This window comes from Ctenocephalides felis, unplaced genomic scaffold (genome assembly GCF_003426905.1).
Source record: "Ctenocephalides felis isolate EL2017-DRISC unplaced genomic scaffold, ASM342690v1 CF-g0.4_SCAFFOLD_01170, whole genome shotgun sequence".
NCBI lineage: Eukaryota > Metazoa > Arthropoda > Insecta > Siphonaptera > Pulicidae > Ctenocephalides > Ctenocephalides felis.
This window is the reverse complement of record NW_020537324.1, coordinates 1,107,737-1,114,161: the sequence shown is the minus strand read 5'-3', so window position 1 is coordinate 1,114,161 and position 6,425 is coordinate 1,107,737.

Below are 6,425 nucleotides of genomic sequence, written 5' to 3'. Positions count from 1 at the left end.
GCGATCAAGATTTTCACACAGAAAACCCAACTTCATCAAAGAGACATCAGGAAGTTGCACCTATGATAAAATTATTATTTGTTATTTGTGCCTTTTTGAGGCAAGTTTTTATGTGTGAAACGCCTGATCGCACAGCAAATACATAATTTTTTGGCAGATTGTGTCTACCAACTCATATAATTACAGGTGAAGTAATATAACATTACTATAACATTTCAATTTTATCTGAGAATTGACCACTTATTCAAAGGGATATAAAGCGTTGATTAATATTAGAAAATTCTCAATGAAAAGATGGAAATTGGAAAGTCAAAAACCTCTACACGTGCTAATAGATTTTTAAAATAATGCGCCTTATTTTTGCCATTCTATTCGTGCTATATTTACAATATTCATATTTTCAAACAAATCTCAAATAATTGTTTGAGTTCAATGGCTAAAAAATCGCGAACATGTGTAGATTTAAAATTGAGAGTTTGACACAAAATCACGTATAAATAGACTATTTTATCAACACGCTCTCCTCTCTTGCTTTTAAAATGAATCTAATTCGAATAAGATTTATCTCAAAACAATGAGGTAAACGAACTAATAACTTTCTTAAGACAAAATAATAAGATAATTTTAGAAAAACTTTTGACAATATTTTTGTTAGCTTTGAAAAATCTAGATTTCAAAAGTAATAAATAATCTTTAAGGAAAAACACGCTGAGCAAATAATTATATACAATAAAGTATTTACATATTAATCAATACTATTAAGTTTGATGGCAAACTAATGAATAACACTTTCTAATGTAGTCGCCCAAAAATATCCAATAACCGTGGTCAGTATGAATACTGAATTAATCAAAATACATTAGCAGTTTTTATAAATTTTATAATCAATTTGAATAATGATATCTGTAATACCAATTTCACTTTTAAAACTGAATATATTAAACAGCATGGATTTAAATTTTTACATTTTACGTCCATATATAATTTGCGCTTGGAGTGTTTTGCGCTTGATATCATAAATTAAAAAGTGAAATAAAATATTTAGAAAAAAATGATACGTAAATTGTAAATAAATTGTATCAAAAATTGTGTACTTAAATATTATAGACAATAATTTATATTAATACAAAAATAGTTGTTTTCAATAAAACTTCAACGCCTCTCTTGTTGCAATTATTTTTACTTTAATATTTCAATTTTCAAAATGAAGAAGATCTAAAAATAATGCCCCTCGAAACATATTTTCCATACCCATTTTCATTATTGCATTTACGATTCAGTTATGCAGGTTTTTCAAAAGATATAAAATATGATTCGTAAACAACCCATTTAAAAGACAGAAGAAACACGAAAGGACTCTTATTGTAATAGATTTTTCCACATTTTCCTACAGATTTGTGACTATAATCTTGAATAGAAATAATATTCAAATAAATTTGAATATGTTTTAATAATATATATTCGAAGATAAGTGTATTAAAACCATATTTTCTTAAGCCAAGAAAAAATTGTACAGAATGATAGAGGAAATTTTATATATTGGTTTGAAACAAGATTCATTTTCTTAAACTTTGGCAAATATTATGCTTGTTAAATAATTTGACAGTGAAAGTGAATAATAAAAAATTGAAACCTTGATTAACATACTGGTTCGGAATATTAATTATGAATTGACAGAACTAATTAATCAGAATAATATGGCATAATTAGCAAATTTATCTGAATTAAAAAGCACCGCTCCCAAATTAGGCTCAAAAATCATAAAATATACACAAATCGTTTTAAAACATTTATCACTGGAAAAATTAATGGATTGATCAATTTTTTGTCAAATATACCAGCCAATCTTTTTAGTTACAAAAAAAAAAAATAAAAATTATAATTTAATTGTTTGTTTATAAGACCCCTCTAAGAAACATGTAGTAAAATAGTGACTGATATACTTCATATGTACTTCGACTTACTTAGTTCATAAACTAAATGTATCAGTTTTTTTTTAAATTTTATTTCGTGGTGACTCGGTGGTAAGTGATTGAGTCTTTTAACCAGAAGGTTCCAGGTACGATACACCATCTAGGACAGCTTGATACCAATGGTTGTCCATTCTTTTTGTGATGAGATTCTTATTAGATATTTCAGCAGATCGAAAGACTTTTTTCACTTCAGAGATCATATTCAGATCTATATGTTTAAGTAAAAACTGATATAACTCTTGCTTGATATCAAACTGGCAGAAATGGTGATAGGACCTGGAATCAGTGGCAACAAAACAAAGCTCTTACCTCAAGGCCACTGACTAGCTCACTTGTATGGTGAAAACTAAACAATGCTTTTTGGAATTAGGGAAATATGAAAACATGACAATACATTCGCAAATTATAATGCATAGTAAAGTTTAAATTGACATCAATGATCAATAGATAGGGAAACATGAATATAAAAATTTTCCGCCAAACAAATAATTTTCTACCTTGTGCCTCCGCATATCTTTTATTAACAGGGTAGGACCATTGTTGCGTGCTGTATTGTGGTGTATGCCACGCGGCATTATTCTGCACCCCTGCAGTCCAATGACAATCGTATTCGGCAGCATTGAAGTTTCCCTCGCCAGACCAATTCCATTGATAGTTGTATGTCGCATTTCCACAGTCGCGGGAGAATGTTTGAGAAACGGTCATATTCGAATCGTAAGACATTTGGTTTTTGTTAATCAATGTATGTTATAGGAACTAAAAGGATTCGGATAAATGGTAAAGGTCAATAATTAGAGGAAAATAGCATGCAGCAGTAATAAAAATTTGATGGTAAATTATTATAATTTTTTTTATTAGCATGCAGTACTTTGAGCAAAGTTAATGTTGGGGTAAAATTTGTATATTATGAAAGGAAAACATACAAGAACACATTCAAGAGAATTTTGGTTTCTCCCAAAAAAAACCAAAAACTCACAAGAATAATACTTCCTGTTCAAACTTATTATTATTAACACTTTTTGTGACTAGACACTCTTGTTCAACAATTGGCCGAAAAAACTTTATCAAACCGACCAAATAATTTGTTCGTGGGTCAGTTCAAAATTGTAGTTGCCGAAGCAACAGGTTGATACAAACTGAAAAGTCCAGTGGCTTTGCATACACAAGTTACTGCACGCCCTCCCCGTTGGGGAAATTTTATGTTGGGGTTGTTTCTGTTCAATCCGAAGTGGGGATGATGGGAAATTTCAGAAGCGATATACTTCAGTCGTATTAAACCCTGTATCGGTATCTCGGCGACACACTCAAGTTCTGATTTATTCATACGACGTGCATGCCGATGTATGAGTATCCGCGTGAGAGGGAACTAATGTTGTGCGAGGCGCCCCAAGGGATGCAGTGGTAAATTATATTCAAGAAAGTGCATCGTATGTGGACTGATGGAAGAAATATTAGTTATATATAATATATTGGACGATGAAATTATCAAAGGTCATAGTTGGGTATAACTGTATTTCGAAACATAAATTATAAAATTATCAAAAGTATAAATAAAAAAAATACATGCACACAGATTTTTTGAAAATTAGTAGCTCCTTATATAGGGTATGCTATCTAACTTATTTTTTCTTTAATTTTAATTTTTTTCCATAGCCTCGGCTGGCCAAATTATGATCTAAAAATTGCTACGATATCCAGTAGTTTTTTATAGCATTTTCACAAAAAAAAGTTATTTGACAAACCTTTATACCAATTTCAGCACGATTAACTACTAAAACCATGGTGTTTTATTATTACCAGATCATGCCATGTATTTTTCTTATAATGAACATATTCTATAAGGCAATCAATTCTTCTCGGAATATAGACCCATATTTTCTGCAAATCATGTAATATATAAAATGACTTTAATTTAAAGGCAAATTTTCATCTAATAACTCAGTTTTCAATATTCCTAATTCGTTCAAATGTACATTTTTAATTTAGAATATTTAGCTGCTTCAGCGTGTTCAATCACAAATAGTACACTAATATTTATAAAGTCTAATCTTTTATAATTGGAATAATTCTGTAGATTATAATTAACAAAATTAATAAATTTTATTTATTAATTTAATTAGTTAATGAAATTATTCCAGTGGCTTACTATCCCATAATTTTCCTTATTATCCCATTCCATTAGTGAATTCATTTGTAATCAATTCATTACTTTATTATTATTAGTAGTGTATTCCATAATCAATAGATTTTTTTAGAGTAGGTATCTTATAATACTCATTTATTTTCTTATTCCATCAGTAACTTCATTTCTACTTTCAGTAGATTATAGATAATTCTATTCCATAAACAACCAATGGTTTGGAATGATTTACTACGCTTACTAACTTTTTTAAATCATTAGTTACTTCATAATTAACAAATATAATAGAATTTATTTATTAATATAAATATTTAGTGAAACTATCCAAGTGGTTCTTCCATTTACAACGTATGATTATTGGAGTTATTTCCCTTATTATCCCATTTCATTAGTGACTTCAATTTTAATCCTTTCATCACTTTATAAATGATTCTAGTACTTTATTCCACCATAAATTTTTTCGATTCTCTAATTTTACGTTTTCTCGACGTTTCAAGCCATTCTGAATCGAATGAGACCAAATTTGGAAAAACTATGTGTGTGTGTGTGTGTGTGTGAACAGATTTTTTACAATTAGGTGGCTTTGAACCAAATGTACTAAAAACTTTTAAAAACCTGAAAACTTTTGAAAGACAAAAGATTTACGAAGTGTATTGAGATTTTAGAAGACTCAATTGCACACATTTTGGTTAAGTAAATAAATCCAAAACTCGGGAATTTTCTAAAAAATGTTATTGTAAGTCATAATCAAAATTATTATCAAATCAGAACGATGCACGTGGCTTTATATCAAACAAATAGAAGACTTGTGAAAGTCAGAAAGACTTACGAAGCATCATGAAATTGGCCAATGAACAAGATTACAAGATCAATAAAAATTTAAAAAAATTAAACTACTACAAAATATTGGATCACTAAATTCCATTTGCAGTAATTATCTAGAACAATGTTTCACTATTTACATTGTTTTTTTTTGCAGAGTTGCTTTAAACCAAAGCCCTAATCACTATCATTATAGTATTTGTTCAAATGTTCCATCAGAATTAGTTCAATAAAATTCTGAATGAACATCTATAATTCAATGATTTTTACATTTCTTGCTAAAAATTCGCTCCTGTCAATTTTGCATCTGACAGGAGTGGAGTGGAATTAGTCCGTCGTGGGAGCACGTGGTGTTTAGCTCCCGTGTCACGTGTCCGACACGTGACCCACAACAGTTTGCAGAGTTGGGTGTACACACCAGGTAGGTACAGGTAGCCGTGTTCGTTCGGTCGCATATAATATGATATTCAGTACCGTTTCTATTTGTAATTTCTGCCAAATTGATCTCAATTATATCCTCTATCTTAGAAATTGACTGATGGAACATGATATTAATTGCACATATCTAATTATTGTCAAAGATGCAAGGGATTTAAATGCCATATATAAATTGCATGTCTAAAATTGAGTCCTGCTGATTATTTTAAGGAAAACCGTGACTTTGGGTTGTGGTTATTGGCAATTTAAGAGATGTTGCTATAAATGCGCTAAATTATAATTAGACTGAAATTAATTTGGGTATTTGATACGTCTGTCTAATAATGCTACACAAGGAATATCGATTAACCCGGAAAGTTGGCTTACTATAATTAAGCTTCTACAACTTTAATTGTGAATATCATTTAAATCATTTCAGTAGCTAATATGTCTTTGATTCATATTTTTATTTAAATAATTTTCTCATTATTGGAAAAATATTAATTTTCAAGAACGATTACGCCTGAGTGAGTAATAAATACGCCTTGGGACAAACTTTAAACCTGTAGTAACTTTTAAATCGATTTTTGCTTAAAAATATAGATTGAAAAATTTTCCAAGAAGGTTTTTCTGCATCAATAAATAAAATCATCAGTATTGCAAATATTGTAATAATATATTCATCGCAGAGGACAACCAAGTGGGTTGTCATCTATAAAAATGAACCTCGTTCAAGAAGTGAGCACAACAGGTTATAAATTTTGTTAAATTCAGATTACTGTTGAAAATGTATATAGAGAAATATGATATTATTAATATAATACTTCTAAGATATTTGATAGAAGTAATTTATAATTTTTAGACTCCAGCTATTTCATAGATTCTGAGAAAAGAATTCCTTGACATTTTTACTAATATATACTAATTAGAATGGACTAGCAATATGTAAGAAAATTAGTAAATTTGATAAATTAGATTATTATATTTGATCAATTTTGATGATCTCTATATGAATCGCCACTCAGTTATGAGACTTCCTTATTTATAAATTAATAATATAGAAACCTTCTTAA